General features: G+C 53.4%; 1 long non-coding RNA gene and 2 other non-coding genes across 3 annotated transcripts in view; all 3 read right to left on the reverse strand.

Moving 5' to 3' along the window:
• Positions 1 to 86, reverse strand: part of LOC138379518 (28S ribosomal RNA) — a 4,987-nt gene extending 4,901 nt beyond the window's left edge. The window contains exon 1 of the ribosomal RNA XR_011232232.1: positions 1 to 86. This exon is cut by the window's left edge and continues 4,901 nt beyond it. This is a non-coding gene — a ribosomal RNA (28S ribosomal RNA).
• A 1,315-nt stretch (positions 87 to 1,401) lies between these two features.
• On the reverse strand, positions 1,402 to 1,554 carry LOC138379519 (5.8S ribosomal RNA). Its single transcript, XR_011232233.1, has one exon. It is a non-coding gene; the product is annotated as a 5.8S ribosomal RNA (ribosomal RNA).
• Positions 1,555 to 11,136: 9,582 nt separating this feature from the next.
• Positions 11,137 to 19,369, reverse strand: LOC138379517 (uncharacterized). Its single transcript, XR_011232231.1, has 3 exons — positions 19,084 to 19,369; positions 16,627 to 16,782; positions 11,137 to 11,613 (listed from the first exon to the last, which is right to left on the reverse strand). It is a non-coding gene; the product is annotated as an uncharacterized lncRNA (long non-coding RNA).
• Between the last annotated feature and the right edge of the window lie 594 nt (positions 19,370 to 19,963).

Genomic DNA, 19,963 nt, shown 5'->3' on the forward strand with positions numbered 1-19,963 from the left:
TTACTGAGGGAATCCTGGTTAGTTTCTTTTCCTCCGCTGACTAATATGCTTAAATTCAGCGGGTTGCCACGTCTGATCTGAGGTCGCGTCTCGGAGGGGAGGCGCGCGTGCACGCGCGCCGGGGGAACGACGGCGCGTCCCGACGCACGCACAGGCGCTCGGGGGACCCGAGGGGAGAGGCGGGAGCCGAGGCACACACGCTCGACGGAGCGGGGGTGGGGGCACCACGGTCGACCGCCGCCCCCGGCCCTCAGGAGGATGGCACCTCCCTCCCCACGGCCGCACCCCACGACCACCCAGGGGCGGCGGCCGCCGAGGCGAGTCACAAGGGCGGCGCGGGGAAGGAGAGCACGTCGGAGGCCGCGGGGACGACGGGACGGAGCACGGGCCGGCGGGCGCGGACCGGGGCCCACGGGGAGATCACCGGCGCCTCGACCGCACCCCCCCTCCGCCCGACCTCGGGGGACACACACCGCGACACCCGAGAGAGGGAGGAGGTCGCGCAGAGTGGGGGAGGTGCCCGGGGAGACCAGAGGGCACCCCCCAAACCAACGGAACGCCCTCCTTCCCCAGGCGCCTCAGCGGTCCCTCGGACGGACGGAGGCGGAGGGGACACGGCAGAGACATGGCGGTCAGCACCCATCCTGAGCCCCAAGCCCGGGCTCGGGACACGCAGCACGGCAGTGGGCCGCAGCGACCCCGGGGGTGGGCGCGCGACGGCGGACGATGCCGCGGCGTCCCGCGGGTCGCCACCGGGGCACGCATCCCCGGGGTGCGGCCCCAAACAGGCAACACGGTGGGGACGTGGACCCGGCCCCCCGTAGGCGCGGGGGCACGTTTGGCCGGCGACGCCGGTGTGGGGGAAAGAGGGGAAGACGAGGAGAGGGCGGAGGGTGGCGGCCCAGACCGCTGGGCCACCACCAGGGGCATGCGGTGAAAGACGGCAACCCAGACACGACACCCTCCGCGCACACAGACCCCCTCATCCCCAGACCCCGCACCCCGGCGCCGAGCGACCGAGACACGCCGACGCGCGTGAGGGGCACGTGAACACACACCCCCGTCGGGCCCTCCCAGGCGAACCCCCCAGAAGGAGGGAAGGCCCGGCCGCGCAGGGCGCGAGGCGGCTCCCGAGAGGATGGCACCGTGGTGCCCACGGGAGAAAGCCCTCCCGGCCTCTCTCCCTCGTCGCGGGCGGCGACGCGACCCCACCACGTCCACCCCCCACACGCCAACGACGTGCCTACGTGGGGGGACGGGACGGAAGAGGAGGGGCACACCACCAAGGTCTGCACTTAGGGGGACGGAGGGACCCCTCAGCGGGGCCCTGTGAGAGAAACCCCCAGCCACGCAACCCCCGCGGGGGCCCGGAGGCACACGGGGGGGCGATTGATCGTCAAGCGACGCTCAGACAGGCGTAGCCCCGGGAGGAACCCGGGGCCACAAGTGCGTTCGAAGTGTTGATGATCAATGTGTCCTGCAATTCACATTAATTCTCGCAGCTAGCTGCGTTCTTCATCGACGCACAAGCCGAGTGATCCACCGCTAAGAGTTGTATGAGGTTTGATGGGCGAGGACCTCCGCGGAGGGAGGCCCTCCCTGGCACGACACCTTCCCCACCCCCACCAAGGGGTAGGGAATTGCCTCAGGCCGAGCCAGTCAAGACGACAGGACCAGACTCCGAAAGGTCGGAAGTTCCCACACGGGGCACCCGGTGCGCGGGCACGGACGCCCCACAGGCACCCGGGAGGGGTTCCCGCCCCCGTGGCACGGAACGCCAGCGCGGCGACGCAGCAACGGGCGCGACGACGACCGCCGGGGTCAAGCCCCCTTTCCCACGACGGCCGCCGACGACCCGCCGCACGCGCGCACGCGCGCATGGCACCCCGGCCCGGGGGCGGAGTCCGGTTGACGTGGGAGGAGGGGAGGAGGAGGAGGCAGCGGCGGCTTGCCTGGGGTGTTGCCGGGGCAAGGCCAGGCCGCTCCGGACCGCCAACTCCCCCGCCCACCCGACCTCCGCCCGAAACAACACCGGGCCCACCGCCCCCGACCCACGGCGCGGACGGGCGACCCCCAGGGGTCTTTAAACCTCCGCACCGGAACGGGCTAGGTACCTGGAAGGGGGGGCGGACGGGGAGGGAAGACGGCGGCACCCTCCCTCCACCACCCACAGCCGGCCAACACCACCACCGCCACCACGCCGGTCCCGACCGCAGCCGCTCGCGGGGCGCGGGTTCCGCCGTCCCTGACGGTCCAACCGACTCCCCGCACAACCACCACACGAACGGACGGCAGACGACCGGTGGGGGGTGGGGGCGGGAGGGGTGGAACACATCCCGGGAGGGCGGCGGCCCAGGGAGATGGCGGGACGCAGCGGGGAACCCTTCCCTGTGGCCCGGAGCCCACAGCCCCCCCGGGGAGCTCCGGCAAAACTCCACACGGATGGGACCGTCGCGCCCTCACCGCGCATCCCGAGAGACGCGCCGAGGGTAGCCCGCGGTGCCAGGCGTATGCGGATGGCACGGGGAGTGGTGTGCTTGGCTGGCGGGGGCCGGCAAGGTGGCCAGAGGGGGGGACGCACGCAGGCGCTCCCACAAGCCTCCAACCGCCCTAGCGGGAGGGCGGGGGGCCGGCACGGCGCCGGCCCCCACGCCCGCGCCGCGCGCTTGAGGAAACACACGCGACCGGTCACCGGTCGATCGCTCGCTCGGCGACAGGCTCCGCGGGACTCTCGTTAATGATCCTTCCGCAGGTTCACCTATGGAAACCTTGTTACGACTTTTACTTCCTCTAGTCAAGTTCGACCGTCTTCTCAGCGCTCCGCCAGGGCCGTGGGCCGACCCCGGCGGGGCAGATCCCAGGGCCTCACTAAACCATCCAATCGGTAGTAGCGACGGGCGGTGTGTACAAAGGGCAGGGACTTAACGCAAGCTTATGACCCACACTTACTGGGAATTCCTCGTTCATGGGGAATAATTGCAATCCCCGATCCCCATCACGAATGGGGTTCAACGGGTTACCCGCGCCTGCTGGCGTAGGGTAGGCACACGCTGAGCCAGTCAGTGTAGCGCGTGTGCAGCCCCGGACATCTAAGGGCATCACAGACCTGTTATTGCTCAATCTCGGGTGGCTGAACGCCACTTGTCCCTCTAAGAAGTTGGGGGACGCCGACCGCTCGGGGGTCGCGTAACTAGTTAGCATGCCAGAGTCTCGTTCGTTATCGGAATTAACCAGACAAATCGCTCCACCAACTAAGAATGGCCATGCACCACCACCCACGGAATCGAGAAAGAGCTATCAATCTGTCAATCCTGTTCATGTCCGGGCCGGGTGAGGTTTCCCGTGTTGAGTCAAATTAAGCCACAGGCTCCACTCCTGGTGGTGCCCTTCCGTCAATTCCTTTAAGTTTCAGCTTTGCAACCATACTCCCCCCGGAACCCAAAGACCTTGGTTTCCCAGAAGCTGCCCAGCGGGTCATGGGAATAACGCCACCACATCGCCAGTTGGCATCATTTATGGTCGGAACTAGGACGGTATCTGATCGTCTTTGAACCTCCGACTTTCGTTCTTGATTAATGAAAACATTCTTGGCAAATGCTTTCACTCTGGTCCGTCTTGCGCCGGTCCAAGAATTTCACCTCTAGCGGCGCAATACGAATGCCCCCGGCCGTCCCTCTTAATCATGGCCTCAGTCCCAAAAACCAACAAAATAGAACCTCGGTCCTATTCCATTATTCCTAGCTGCGGTATCCAGGCGGCTCGGGCCTGCTTTGAACACTCTAATTTTTTCAAAGTAAACGCTTGGGGCCCCGCGGGACACTGAGCTAAGAGCATCGAGGGGGCGCCGAGAGGCAAGGGGCGGGGACAGGCGGTGGCTCGCCTCGCGGCGGACCACCCCCCCCCCCCCCCGCTCCCAAGATCCAACTACAAGCTTTTTAACTGCAGCAACTTTAACATACGCTATTGGAGCTGGAATTACCGCAGCTGCTGGCACCAGACTTGCCCTCCAATGGATCCTCGTTAAAGGATTTAAAGTGGACTCATTCCAATTACAGGGCCTCGAAAGAGTCCTGTATTCTTATTTTTCATCACTACCTCCCCGGGTTGGGAGTGGGTAATTTGCGCGCCTGCTGCCTTCCTTGGATGTGGTAGCCATTTCTCAGGCTCCCTCTCCGGAATCGAACCCTGATTCCCCATCACCCGTGGTCACCATGGTAGGCACGGTGACTACCATCGAAAGTTGATAGGGCAGATGTTCAAATGGGTCGTCACCACCACGGGGGGCGTGCGATGGGCCCGAGGTTATCTAGAGTCACCAAAGCTGTCGGCGCCCGCCCCCCGGCCGGGGCCGGGGAGGAGCTCACCGGGTTGGTTTTGATCTGATAAATGCACGCATCCCCCCCGCGAAGGGGGTCAGCGCCCGTTGGCATGTATTAGCTCTAGAATTACCACAGTTATCCAAGTAGGAGAGGAGCGAGCGACCAAAGGAACCATAACTGATTTAATGAGCCAGTCGCAGTTTCACTGTACCAGCCGTGTGTACTTAGACATGCATGGCTTAATTTTTGAGACAAGCATATGCTACTGGCAGGATCAACCAGGTAAGGAGAGCGCGGTGAGCCGAGGAGCGCACCCCCCCACCCCACAGGGAGGGGGGATGTTCTCACCAGCGTCTTTGGGGGGCCGGGCGTTACCGGAGCCGCGAGAGCTGGGGCCGCCGGGAGCGGAGCGGAGCGCGGGGCAGGACGGGGTCGGATGGGGGGGCCCGCACAGAGACGGACCCCACCACGACGCCCCGGCCCACCCCCGCTGTGGCGGACCACCCGAGCACCCAAGAGCCCGGCCACGAAGGAAGGAAGGGTGCCCCACACGCACACGCGCGGCGGACGTGGAGCCGTGGGGGCAGGGCGACGGCCCCCCGCGGCGACAAGGACCCCCCCACGGGAGGGGAGGGCGCACGGGCACGAAGAGAGGGGCCCGAGGACCACACCCCGCAGCCAGTCAAGCATCGTGACTGTAGCGGCCCGCGCCCGGACAACCCCGAACGAGGCTCGGACCTGGCCGAAGCCCGCCCGGGCCCCACCCCGGAGCGTACGGGCGCGGCGGGTAACGCCACGACGGATGGCCAGGGGAGAGAGACCGCGGGACCCGCACGCTCCTGCACGCGAACCCACCGACCGGGGGAGACGGCCACCGTGGGGAACGACGGCACCCCACATGCCATCCACACGCAACGCCACCGCGGGCAAGCGGGCAGGCGACAGCGGACCACGGGAGAGGCCGCTACGGACACACGGGGGGAGCGATGCAGCACCGGGGGCACGGACGCCCCCCGGCTACGAAAGCCAGATGGGAGAGGGCGAGATGGCTCAAGGCGGCGGTGAGCGGGGTGGGGGCCACCGGACGTGGCATAAGGCGACGACGGGGGAAGGGGCCGACGGGCACCAGGAGGCCCGAGGGGAGGGGTGTAGCAAGCCTCAGACGGCAGCCCACCGGCCAGGACACGCACGGGATCTCACCGCCAGTGGCCTCCGAGCACAAGGGCGGTCCCACGGCACCTGGGACGACCGGCTGCACCTTCGGCGAGCTCCCCAAACCCCGCGCGCACCTCGCAGGGCCCGGACCCCAACCGCCATCGCGGTTGCGTGTAGCTCCGGAAAAACGCTCTTCTTGCACGCATGCGCGACCGGCCGCCCCCAACCCCGTAGGCCCGCCACGCGGAGGCCCGCCGACCATTCAACCGAGGCACGTCACCGTGGGGGGTGGGGGCGCCATCCAGGGCCTTGGCGGCCAGGGCAACGCCCCCTCCCCGCGGCGAGGTCAGGTTCGGGCAGCGCGGTTGGGTGAACGCTTGTCGCGGGGCGGTCGGCAGCCGTGAGGAAGAGAGAAGGAGCACCCTTTTGAACAGGGATGAGACCCCGTGAGGGCGAGGCACGAGAGCCCGTGGGAGGCGAGACCTGCGCCGCGACCGGGCCACTGGGGAAACAACGCCAAGGGGTCCCACCGCCCCAAACCCTAGAGCGGTCCCACAACACGCCCGTGACGCCAGCCGGCCAAAGCCTTTGGCACCCCTCGACCCTCCCAACGGGGCCGGCCTCACCACCGGGGTGTCCCAGAGCGACGCCGGCCTTCGCCCCTCGGCCTGCACGCCACCGCACCTAATCCCATTCTCGTCCGTTTCCCAATCCTGTCTCGCTCCGGGGAGCACCGCGCACCCGTGGAACGACCCCCTCGTTGGCTGGGCGGTCCCCCAAGCTGCAATCCACAGGTGCCAGCACGGGAGCGCCCATCCATCCGCCGGCCTGGCACGGGACCGGGTGGAGGGCCGCACGCTCACAGGGGATGGGGAGGGGGCGCAAGACGGGCTCCACCCCCTCCTCCCCCCAGCGCACACCGGGGCAACCCGCGGCCAGGGCACGCAGCGCACACACGCGGGCGCCCTTCACAGCTGGAACGCTGGCCCGGCCCGGCGTGACCCTCCCCCAGAGTTCAGAGGGGGAGGCGCGGACCACGTTAGGTGAAGAATGGCACTCGGCCCCCACCGCGGGGGCGGCGGACCGCTCCCCCCCACGGCAGGGGAGGAGGGAACTCTGCCCACACACAACTGGCAGCCGCAGGGGTGGCAGCTGAGGACGCGCAGAGAGGCGGCGGGCTGGGGGATCCGACAAACCCCAGAAGAGGACAAGCCTCCATGATCGCTAGAGAAGACGCTTTCTCGCCGACGGTGGATCGCCCCCGATCCCCGGTGGCCCCCGTAAGGGCCCTGGGCGGAGGCATTCAGGCATGCCCCGGGGGAGGCGTGGGGGGGTCTGCGGTATGGGGCAAAACACGCACGGTTGGCGACTCCTGAGCGTTCACGGTCGGGGCCCCTGATCCAAAAACCACCTCACTTCGAGGTGAACACTCCCCCGTCGGTATGGGAGAGGGGTCACCGAGGCAAACTAGGCCGGTGGCAGAGGCCCCCCACGGGGCCGGCTGGCACCACGTCACCGGCCCAGCCCCACCACGATCGCCCACACGACCGTGCAACAACCCCCCCTCGGGCAGGGAGGGAAGAGCACAAGCCGTGCGCTCGCCTTTCAAAGTCCGCCACGCACACATCGTGGGGACGCCGAGACAACGCCCCCCGCCCGCCCACGTGGCGCAGGAGGATGCCTCTGGGCTTGCCCGCCTCGACCCCCCAACCCCAAGCAAGCTGCTCGAGGGTGTACCCAACGCAGCAGACGCTGCAGCGGCGACCAGAGGGGGACACCGGGAACGAGGACGACAACCACCGCTTGGTTTCGGGCACCTTGGAGAACAACCTGGTGCGCTCCGGGGGCACCACTAAACGGCCACACAGACCCAGCAGCCGCGCGCCAAATGGGGCGCGCCACCGGGCGGGTGGCACGGCCCTGCACCCGTCCCTCGCGGGGAAGGGTGACCCCGGCCAGGCAACAGCCACACAGGGCGAGCGAGGGCTGCCCGCTGCGTCTAGAGGACTCACGACCCCCGCCAACACCACGAGGCCGAGGGCGGGGCGACCGCGGTCGGGCCGGATAGTCTCGCACCCGCGCCTCCCACGCACCGCCCACAGGCGGGGAAGGAGAGGTGAGGTGCCCGCAGGCAGAACGAGAAGAGCGGCCACCGTTCACCATGAATGGACCGTCCCTCGCCTGGCACGCGGCTCAAGGCCCGGAAGGGCGCGACGTCACCACATCGATCAGGCCCCGAGGACGGGGACGGTTGGGGGAGGTCAGTCAGGCCGGCGAGGACAGCGATCGGAGGAGCCCGCTTCAGCCTCGCCAGCCCCGCCTCCCAAGCACAACCCAAAGACGAGGACCGCCTGACACGCAACGGCACAGAGCCAGAGGGGTAAGGGGGAAGGTTGCCGCAAACCTCCCCCCCCGTGCCGTCTCTCGAGGTGACGAGACCAACGCAAGAGGCGGGCACCACCGTCGGGACACTCCGATGCCCTAGAGCCGGCGCGCGGGCCCAGGCGGTCAGCTCAAAGGGAACAGGGCAGGGCGCTGGATCCCCAGGAACCCAGAACCTTGTCCGCCTGCGGAGGCCCAACCCCTCCAGCGACAGTCGCCGAAGGACAGCGTGTCAGTACTAACCTGGAGGCGGAAGATGATGATATGAGGTGATCAAAAACACCGCGCAGGAAGACGAGGACCGAGCCACTTGAACATGCCTGCCCCCACGGCACTCGACACGGCCACCTGTCCCCAGCAGGTCCCCAGCGCCAGCAGACAAGGGGCACTCAGGAACATCTGGTCGGCCCCCTTGGCGTCGAGGGCCAGGGAGGCTCTCACCGTCCACGCGCACCACCCAGGGCCCAGCACGGGGACTTGTGGAGGAGAAAACATCGGGACGGGACCGCCACGGCCCACGAGCGGCCGCGGGCTGACAGGGGTCGCCCTCGCTGGCCACCCGCGCCACCCAGGTCCACCCAGGTCCACCCAGGGCCCGGTCCCCGGCCCCAGCACGGGGACTTGTGGAGGAGAAAACATCGGGACGGGACCGCCGCGGCCCACGAGCGCCCGCGGGCCGACAGGGGTCGCCCTCGCCGGCCACCCGCGCCACCCAGGGCCCGGTCCGCACCCCCAGAGTAGGACTCAGAAGAAGCCACGGACGACTGGGTGCCACTCACAGGGCTGTCCCTGCCTCCTGAGCGGGAACCAGGGAAAATGGGTAGGAAAGGTGAGGCCGAGGGAGAGGGACACGCATGCACGGGACGGCGGCCGGTCGCCGGACACCCTCCTCTCCCGTCCGCGTGTGCCGTCTCCTTCCTGTCCCCGCGGGGTGGGTCGGGTCTCCAAAGCGGCCACAGCGTGCTGGTCGACCTGCCCGGGCAGCCCCGCAAGCCGCCTGGCTGGCTGAGCCTGGAAGCGTGGCGACAACGTCCTCCCGCCACACAGCCCTGCAGGCCCAAGCTCTGCCTCCCAGATGTCCCAGCCGGCGTCCCGGCACGAACCAGATGGCCCCGCGAAGGCTGCTTGCTTCCCGGAACTCAGCCTCGCTCGCATCGGGGACTGTCCCCTGCTTTGCCTGCTGCACCGAAGATTCAGAGGACAAGAGACTTGTAGAAAAGCGGCCGCCAGGTGGAGCCCGACCACAACCGGCGCCAGCCACCAGAGGTCTGCTGCAAAACACGGGGCAACCCTCTGGAGCCCATCATTTCAGAGTCCGGAAGGTCCCCTGGGGGCATCAAACACAGTCCCCCTACTCCCCACGGAAGCCATCGAAAAATGACGGGTCAGTCTAGGGCCACGCCACCCTGAACGCGCCCAATCTCGTCTGATCTTGGAAGCTAAGCAGGCCCCGGCCTGGCTAGCACTGGGATCAAAGAAAGGATGGGTCGGCCCGACCACCGACATCGTCCACCAAACCCGTCTCTGCACAGACCACAACATAGCCGAGAGACAGACAGGCAGAAACAGAAAGAGAGAAAGGGAGAGAAAGGAAAAGAACAGAAAGAAAAGAGACGGAGAAACAGAGAGAGAAAGTCAGAAAGAAGAAAACAGTAAATAAGAAAAGACAGGAAGAGGGAGCGGGGAAGAAAGAAAAAGGAAGGGAGGAAGGAGATAGGAAACACAGAAAGACAGAAGGAAAGAAGAAATAAGGAAAGAAAAGACAGGCAGAAAGAAAGAGAATGAGAAAAAGGAAGGAAGAATGGAAGCAGAAAGAAAGAAAGACAGACAGACAGAAGGAGGGAAAGAAAGAAAAGAAAAAGAAAGGAAATTAAGAGAGAAAAAGAAAGAGCACGGAAAGATGGAAAGAGAAAAAGATAGAGAGAAGGAAGGAGAGAGAAAGTATAGAAAGAGACAGAAAGAAAGAAGGAGAGAGAAAGGAGAGAATGAGAAAGAAAGAAGGTAGGAAAGTAGAAAGGGGGAAGAAAGATGGAAAAAACAGAGATAGAAACACAGGATAACAGGAGAAAGGAAGAGAGGAAAGAAAAATGGAAAGATATACGGAAGGAAGGAAGGAAGGAAGGCAGGCAGGCAGGCAGGAAGGAAGACAGGAAGACTGAAAGAAGGAAACAAAAAAGAAGTAAAGAAAAGGCAGAAGGAGGAAGAGAAAGAAAGAAAGAAGAGGGGGAGAGATGATAGGATGAGAAAACCTTTCTGTCGTGGAATCATAAAACCCCTTCCTATCTTAGGATCATGAAACCCAGGGTGGAACTATGATACACTTCACATTCTCAGAACACGCCGGCTGGTGAAACAAAGAAAGAAGTCAGGGACAAAGAGAACACATTCACGGGGCCTGGCCGGGGGCCAGGGTGGGGCGGCCCCGGGGCTGTCGCCAGAGCCATCTCTGTGGCAGGACGTCGCAACACGCCTACCGGATTTTCCCATAATGCTAGCCCGCCGCCAGGTGACCCCCGTCATCCACCGATCCAAGTGTCAGCCTGGAAAGGACGGGCTCCCTCGTGGGGGAGGGAGCGTGGGGGCGGGAGTGGGTACACACTGGGTCGCAGGCCTCCTCCCGGCCCCTCTCGGACCACGTCTCTCAGCCCTCGGGCACACTCCCCACCACTAGTCGACCAGAGAGCCCCGGGGGGGGGCGGAGGGGGGCGTCCACGGCAGGGAGAGAGGACAGGGACCCATCGGCCTGTGCTAGATGCCACGGGTGGAGGCAGGACCTGCTGAAGACACACGAACAGTACGGAGAGGTTCAGAGCGGGGCCTAGGCGCAGCCACTCACGATGATCTCACAGTTGGACTATCTGTCACGGTGGACCGAAGCGCATGAAGTGGGCGCTCCCGGAAACGGCGTGTGTGTGTGTGTGTGTGTGTGTGCGTGCGCGTGCGCGTGTGCCTGTGTGTGGGAGGGGGAGAGAGAGAGAGAGAGAGAGAGACAGAGATGGGAGAAGACGGTCGGTACATTCACTCACTCCTGTACCCGGGCCAGTCGTTTCTCCCGAAGGACAGAAATCCATAAAACACCCACGTCTAAAGAGTGTTTACACAGAGCTAACCCTAGGTCGAATCAGTCAGGAGTCGAGTGCGGGGAATCCTATGGTCCCAAACTGGGACTCCAGTCCCGGCCCCATAGCAAAAGGGGGTCATTTCTCAGAAAACGCACGCACACAGAAACGGGTAACGTTTATACAATTTTATACCACGGTAGTGACTTCCTTCCCCGCGCCCGTGTTCTTAGGATCGGTCTCACTACATAGTACTTTTTTTTTTTCTGAGCTTTATTTCATTTTATTGTAATTTCATTAGAGATGGTGGGTTTCATTGTTTTTGTGCACAATAAGAGATGACATTTCAAAATGATGATTTTTTTTGATTTTCAGACAGCTCATGAGGCACCCACTTACTGAGCTTTTTCACCTTTCCAATTTGTTTCAAATGCCAAATGACCACAGAAAGAATGCTCAACATTGAGTTCTTCGGCAACTTTTCCTGCATTTGTAAGAGGATCAGCTTCAATGATTGCTCTCAATTGTTTGTCGTCAACTTCTGATGGTCGGCCACTGTGCTCCTCTTCTTCAGGACTCTCGTCTCCTTGCAAAACTTCTTAAACCACCACTGCACTGTACATTCCTTAGCAGTTTCTGGGCCAAATGTGTTGTTGATGTTGCGAGTTGTCTCCACTGCTTTATGACCCATTGTGAACCTGAGTAATAAAATCATCTGAATTTTCTTTTTGTATAACATCATTTCCATAGTCTAAAATAAATATAAAATAAACAGCAGATACTAAGTCCTTAGCAAAAAAACATAAAGTGAGAAATGCGGATTAAAATAATATATAACATAACCACATTTATTTAAGAATGTATTCCAATAGCAAACAGCAAATGTTAGCAATGCTAAAACCACAATTACTTTTGTACAAAACTAACACAAATTAAAGTAATAATAAATATCTTTTTTCCTCTTAAAATTGACAAAAACTGAAAATATTGATAATATCTAGTGATGGTGAAGAAATGGGGAAGTGGATATTTACATATTGTTGCTTGTAGTATACTTCGAACAAATTATTTGAGAAGTAATTTAGTAGTACTGGCTATAATTCAAAACAAGCACATCATTTGCATCAGCATTTCAACTTCTAGCAATCTAGGTCATGAAAATAAAAGCCTAAGTGTATAAGGGTATATATGTGCAGCTGGATTTTTGTATTATAAGCAACATTGAAAAATTTGAAACAATCTAAATATACATAAAGAAATGACTGAATAAACTACAATGCTACCATATAATTGAGTATTATGAAACCAATATAAAAGACAAATCTACATATTGACTTGGTAGTGTAAAAGCCAAATTTCAGCTCAGTAAGCACATAATGACTTCATTCTTGGAAACATAAAAGTGTGTGGTTATATATACATATAGATTTCTTGCATATACTCAAGAAAATGTCACAAAGGAACTTAACATAGGTCACCTTTGGGAAGATGGAATTTGATGAGTGGGTGATAGAACAAATGTTCAATTAACAACTTTAGATAATTGGTTTAAAGTAGTGGAATTACAAATTATTTTTCATTTTTGTTGTTTTTTAGAATTTTTCTAAAATAGAGAGCAAATAATGGCTGGATCAGGATCCTGGAGGAGACTGGAGAGGAAGGAACCAAGGGTATAAGCGGAAGGATGCACTTCAAACACAATGAATACTTCACTCCGAAAGTGCATGACAAGAGGGAAGAATTGGTGGGGATGTAGATCTGCAGGGGTGCAAGAGGTAGGGTCGGAGAGTTAGGAGTGGAGACATCTTGCCTGATGACCCTGCGTTCTCAGTAAACATGAGAAGGAAACCTGGGCTTGAGGAGAGTGGTGAAGGTTTGGAGTCATTGAAGAGGAAAAGAGGAAAAGATGCTGACCAATGACAAGTGAGGAAAAATGTACCTGTGAAGTTTTTCTTATCTAGGTCTAGCAGTGGCCCCTCACTGCAAGACACTAACAGCAAGACAGGCTAACTAACGATGCAGTCTTGGTTTCTTGCCAGAAAGAGGAGAATGGATTCGGTGGACTGCCATCATTCTCTGCCACGTTGTGACTACCTTAGATGTTTTCTGTAATGCAAATCACTTTTCCTACCCCCTCACGCATCCATATTCAATTTGACACTCACCCATCCTCAATTTGAAATTCGTTTTTTAAATGTTATTATTTATTTTTTTAGTTGACAAAATTGCATACATTTACGGTGTACAACATAATGTTTTACAATATGTATATGTTGTGGAATGGCTAAACCAAACTAACATATGCATTACCTCATATACTTTTTTGTGGTGAGCACATGAAAAATCTACTGTCTTAACAATTCAAGTTTTTTTTTTAATGAAGGCATCATACACTTATTGGAGCTAAAAATGACCCTTTGAAATAAGCATTGTATCTATTAAGCAAAAATTACTCCTATGGAAGGTGATAGCATGATAGGTAACATAAACATATTGCAAATAATTTTATGCGAAATGCATAAAAGAGCATGGGTGAATAATTTGGACTGATGCATTTTTTTAGTACCAGGAGCTTCTCCAAATTCTAAAATTTGCACCACATTCACGATCTTCAAAACACTATCCAAGGATACACCATGCTTTTGGAAGGACTACACTGCCCTCTAGCTTCAGCATAAGTAATACCGTTTGTGGGGAAAAACCAGCAGTTGAAACATCAACACGGAAGTGTGTGCGATTAACATGCCTCAGAAATTCACTTTTCCTTCTTGAACTGAATGAAAGTATTAAAATTTTAACAAAATTTTATAAATTATATTTATTTTAATAAATAAAATGAAAATATTAGAATAAAGATCACATTTTAAGCAAAGTGTACTACAGTATGTATAACAGGTAACTATGTAAAAAGATACTAAATATAGAAAAAGATGCATATATGTGCATATCTGTACATTATTTTGAGGAGAATCCTTTAGGAAATGACACAGTTGCCTACAGGGAGACAAACTGGCATCTTAGGGGTTAAATATGAGATTTATTTTTCACTGTGGATCTTATTGTAAAACTTGAACTTTTTGATCATACACATTCATTAATCTTTCCAGTAAGAAAAGAGTTAATCAGTAAAACTTTACTAATAATTACCTACCAGAGAAGTTTTATGCATCCAAATGTTAAGCATCTCTTTCCAGAAATTACATAACTTCAGATAAGTTATGTAATCTTTGTGCCTGCCGTGACCACTTAATTTAAATTAAAGCATACCTTCCTTAACTCTAGATTACCTTATTAGCTACAGCCCAACATCTTCACAATATAGCCACAAAAAGGGTAGTGTACACTAGCTCACATTTGGATAACAAAACAAATCTTGAATGAGTACACTCTATTTTATATCCTGTTTTTATCTATTAACTATTTTTTTAAGTTGAGAGAAACTAATTTTTATGGTTAAAATATTAATTATGAAATAGTATACAATGAAAGGTAAATCTATTTCCAACTCAGTCCTTCTCGCCAAAGGAAGCTAGGTACATTCTATATATCTTTCCATAAATTATGTCAATAAGTATTTATTGAGTGATGGAATAAGCAATATTTTAATTGAATGTTTATTCTGTGCCAAGCATCTTTCTAGGTGCAGTGGATAAGTAGCAAACAAAACTGTCACTGACCTCATTGAGTTGACACTCTAGTGAGAGGAGGCAGATAATATATACATAAATTAATACATACATACAATGTCTAAAAGTTATAAGTGATATTTAAAAAGGAGAAGGTCAAAGGAACATAAGTAACAGACAAGGGAGTTGCTGTTTTATGCAGAGAAAGCTTTGAGAGGATGACATTTAACCAGATATTGGATTCAATGGGAAGGAGGACACACGGGTATCGGAGTAAGTGCCTACCAGCCAGAAAGAACAGCCAGCACAAAGGCCTTAAGAGGGAGTGTGTATAGGATTCAAGAAAATGTCAGGCCAGGTGCAGTGGCTCACACCTGTAATCCCAGCACTTTGGAAGGCTGACGTGGGAGGATCACTTTTGCGGCCAGGAGTTTGAGACTAGCCTGGGCACCACAGCGAGACCCCATGTCTATTTTTGAAAATATATATATATTTCTAAAAGAAAATAAAAAAAAAATTACAGCTGACTACTTTGTTAGAAACCATGCAAGCAAAAATGAGTGGAGTGAAATATCTAAATTATTGAAAAAAAAAAAAAAAACCACCAACCTAGAGTTATATATCTGGCAAAATTATTCTTCAAGAGAGAGGAGAAATTAAAAGGAAAACAAAACTGCCAAGAGGCCAGTGTGGCTGGTGTGTAAGGCCAGAGTACTGATAAGGAACAAGATCACATAAGGCTTGGAAGACAAATGCAAGACTTGTGTTTTATTTTTAGAGAATCAGAGGGTACAGGGGAGGCTTTGGGGGTCTTCACAGAGGAGCGGTATGACCCAACTTACATTTTTTAAAGGCTCCCTCAAATTACTAGGTTGAGAATAGACTGGCAGTGGAGGTGGGAAAAGGTAGAAACAGAGATGAGTTCAGTGTCAGATGATGGCATTTTGGACCAGGTGGCTAGCATAAGTTGTGACAAATGGTCATATTCGGGAATACTCTCAAGGTAGCCCCACAGAATTTTCAGGTACATTGAATGCAGACTTTGAGAGAAAAGGAGAAGTTGAGCAGCATGACTGGATACCTGGAAGGATGATGGACGCGCCCTCAATTGAGATGCAGAAAACTGCTGAGAAAGCAGTTGGTGAGAAGGAGATTATGAATCAGTGTTGGACATTTTAAGTTTAGAGTATCTATTAGATATCTAAGATGGGAGAAATTACGCCACATGTTTGCTGCTGAGACTGGCTTATTAGAGCAGGAGAAGATGCCGAGGCAGAACAGAGAGGACTAAGAAGGGGAAAGGATCTAGTGTACACGTGGAGAGATCTTCAGAGGGGAGAATGGTTGTTCATCTAGATAGAACTGGGAAGGCAGGTATGTGGGCACAGGCACAGGTAGGTGGACAGATAGGTTGACAGGAGCTGGTGCAGAGTCTCTTCTGCAACCTTCTGTTTTCATAGTGAAATAAAGAAATTCTTGTTTGAAGGAATGAATAAATCCCTTTTTACTCTCTTGCTTAAAACCCTCCCCAGGCTTCCTCTCACCATGAGAATAAGATCCAAATGTTTTATCACAGCCCACAAGTCCCCGCAGGATCTGGCCCTGCCCACCTCTCTCCATTGCCCCAAATGCTCCAGCCACAGGGGCCTTCCTTCTGTGTCTCAGACACATGACAAACTCAGACAACCATGGGTTCACCCTCTGTCTGGTACGGCCTCTCTCTTATCCTCATCACGTAAGTTTTACCTCAAAGTTCACCTCCCCAGGCCTTTGTTGAACTTCCCATCTAGAGTGTCCCCTCCTCCCACCATGAATTATTTTACTCATTTATTCTGTCTGCTTCGTCCCACAAGAAGGTGTTTCCTAAGAAACTAGCACCCCTACTCCTGGCTCCCCCTCCCCCTCTCTTCTCTTTCCTGATTTGGCTTTAGTTTTCTTCTCAGTACTCATCAGAACCATATCTGGCACATAGCAGGAGCTCAGTCACTATTTCTTGATGAACAATTTTGACAATTTAAATGAAAAAATGGATACAGAGCATATAGCAGAGAGCCTGGCATATAGTAAATATTTGATAAATGTTACCTGCAATGGTGATGGCAACAAAGACAGCCATGGCAAGAATTAGAAGCACAACTCTGAAAGGCTGATGCCTCCTCTGTACTCTTGGACCAATTCCCTTTTGTCTCATCAGAGGCTTTCATTGATCATGTCCCTTCTTCCTCTTGATAGCATCCTTCCCTTCAAGTAAATATTAGTATGTGCAATATTAGCTCACCACTAAAAACAAAACCAGTTAAAACATACCTTCCTTAACTCTGGGTCATATTACATACACCCACGTGTCCTCATAGTTTAGCAATTAAAAAAAATATTCTATGCTAGTTCACAACTGGTTAACCAAAACAAATCTTGAATAAGTAGACTCACTTTTATTTACCACTCTTATCTATTGACTAGTTTCTTTAAATTGAAAGAAACTACTTAATATTTGCATGGTTACAATATTAATAACTATAAAATAATATTCAATAAAAGATCTATTATCTAATTCAGTGCTCACTCTGCAAAAAACTGGCATATCTGTGTATCTTTCCAGAAATTATATACAAATATCCAGACATATAAATATCTTTTGAAAATACCAATATGCACACAATTCTGCACCTTAGGTTTCCTTTAGTTAATAGATATCATGACTAGCTTTCAAAAGTACACATAAAGAGCTATATCATTACGTTTACTGGCTACGTAGTGTTCCATTGGGTATGAATGCAATGTCATCCATTTAACTAGTCCCAAATTTACTGGCATTTAATGTGTTTCCAGTCATTTGTTCTTGTAAAGAATGCTGGAATTAATAGTCTTGTATATGTGTATGTATATTCAAGTATACATTTCATATATACATACTTTTTCAAATATATCCATACATAAATTCTTAAAAGTACAATTGCTGGCATAAAAAGCATATGTGTCTTCAGTTTTTATCAATATTGACAAATTACTTTCTAAATATTAATAAATTTTTTAAATCAGTAGATTTTTTGACTCCTCTAAACTATGAACAATTACTAAGTGCTTTGCTTCACATTATTGTTGAGGGATAGCGGACAATTATTTATATTCCCTGTATCAAAGCGGAAAAGGACTGAAACCACTTTTAAAGAAAATGTTAGTACCTTCTACGATACATAGTTGTCCCCCCTTATCCAGGGTTTCACTTTCCACAGTTTCAGTTACCTGTGGTCATTCATGGTCCAAAAATATTAAATGGAAAATTCCAGATATAAACAACTCATAAGTCTTAAATTGCACACTGTTCTTTCTGTACTGAAATCTCTCACCACCCCACACAGTAGGTGAATCATCCTTTGGTCCAGTGCGTCTCTGCTACACATGCTACCAGCCTATTAGGCACTTAGTAACCATCTCCATGATCAGATCAAATCCTCTGTCCTGGTTCCACGGTGTTTGTGTTCGAGTAACTCTTATTTTACTTAATAGACTTAATAGTAGAATGAAGTAAATACTACATAATAGTGGTCCCCAAACTCAAGAATTGTGGTGCTGGCAATTTGATATACCAATGAGAAACTGTAAAGTACTTCCTTTAGGCAGAAAAATGAAAGTTCTAGACTTAATAAGGAAAGAAAAAAATTATATGCTGAGGTTGCTAAGATCTATGTTAAGTGAAAGTCTTCCTCAGTAAAACTGTGACAAACAAAAAAGAAATTCTTGTATAGCATATAGACGGTTCAGTACTACCTGTGGTTTCCAGCATCCACTAGGGGGCTTGGAATGTGTCCCCCTCAGATTGGGGAGAGGAAGGGGAAAATACTGTGTTTAAGACAAAGGAAAACCAAGCACTATTTTGGGGAAAGAGATTCTGTATTTAGAATAGCTCAGTGTTGGAGATAAGTTCTTTGTGCCTCTGCATAGGCTCCTTGCTTACTCAGTTTGAACCAGTTGGTGGTAAAGAAGAAAGGATGAGGTCATTCATTGCTCACGCCATAACTTTGAGGACCGATGGTTTTGCAGTGGTAACTGACCTGCATGATCCTCCTAATGATCCTGAAATTCAGGATCTGCGATAGTTGGGCTCACTTAGAATTTCATTTAAACTTCTTATGTAGTTGTAATTCAAGTAATGTTTTTAAAGTTTTAACATGGATGTCCAAGTTTCAAGCTGGTGTACAAATCTTGGCACACAGCCAGACTGCTGTAAGCCTTGAGAAAGATAAGAGAGTTTAATAGGGGTGTGCTTTCTTTTGAAACTGGACATTTTCTTTGATCTTTCAAGAATAAAGTAATTGTATATGGTAAAAAAAAAAAAAAAAAAAAAAAAAAAAAAAAAAAGAAGCTTTCTCTTTCAGCTAATGAAAGTATCAACACATTAAATGAACTTTTCCAGTCCTCAGTAGTTCTTTCCCCTAAGTCAGCCTCTTAGAAATTCACAGCCTATGGAAACAAGAGTTAAAGACACAGAAAGAAAAAAACCTAAACTCAAATAGTTTGTCAGGAGCACAACGAGCTTCTTACCTTTCTAGACCGGCCAGTGAGTTTCAACTTTCGTCGTTTGAGGTTTTTTCTTTCTTTCTTTCTTTTTCAAACTCTTAGTGTGGTTTAAAAAAAAAAAAAATCGTAATTCCCTTTTAGTGGAAAAGTACATGTCCCTGCCTTGTTTCTTCTACAGATTGCAAACTCTTCAAGGGAGGGGGTGGAGGATAGTGTTCAGGGGCTTTTAGCAAATAGCAGTGTCCGGCTATTACCGAGACGGCCGCTCTCTGTCAGGCCACCGTCCCGTCCATGCGACCCTCCCGCTCGCCGCCAGACTCCGTCAGATGTGCGCCGCCTGCCATCGCTCTCCCCCGCACCGCGCCGTAGGTGGACTCGTCCATGACGTCACGAGACCGCGACCCAATCAGAGGCGGCGTTTTGGAAATTTTCAACTTACAGGCGGGTCTGCCCTTGCGCCCTGAGGCGCCGGCGGCGGAGGGTTTTAGCCACTTTCCTGGGACCCAGCGTGAGAAAGCTGGCGGAGGAAGGCCCCGTGGCGGTCTGCGTGCGAGTCCGGCCACTCAGCAGCAGGTAGGTGGCCCAGACCGCGGCGGGACGCGCACGGCTGCCGGCGGCGCGGGTCCGAGGGGGAGGGGCGAGTGCTCCAGCCTTTCCCAGAGCTGCTTTCCGGGGTTTGCTTGTCTGTGAAGTGACAGGGAAGGATCCGAGATCTGGAAGATAACTTCCAGCTGCGAGATTCAGGTAACTCTAATGCAGGCTCGCTGACGTTGAAGACCTTCACCTTCTGTTTTTCTGACATCTGAGCCTGCTTACCCCATTCCACGCCCTAAAGAAGTCTTATGGGAGAGTGTGGTCATTTTAAGCTTAATTGGCGACCTCTAAACTCCCTGAGGGCAAGGAC

This window comes from Eulemur rufifrons, unplaced genomic scaffold (genome assembly GCF_041146395.1).
Source record: "Eulemur rufifrons isolate Redbay unplaced genomic scaffold, OSU_ERuf_1 scaffold_44, whole genome shotgun sequence".
NCBI classification, from domain to species: Eukaryota; Metazoa; Chordata; class Mammalia; order Primates; family Lemuridae; genus Eulemur; species Eulemur rufifrons.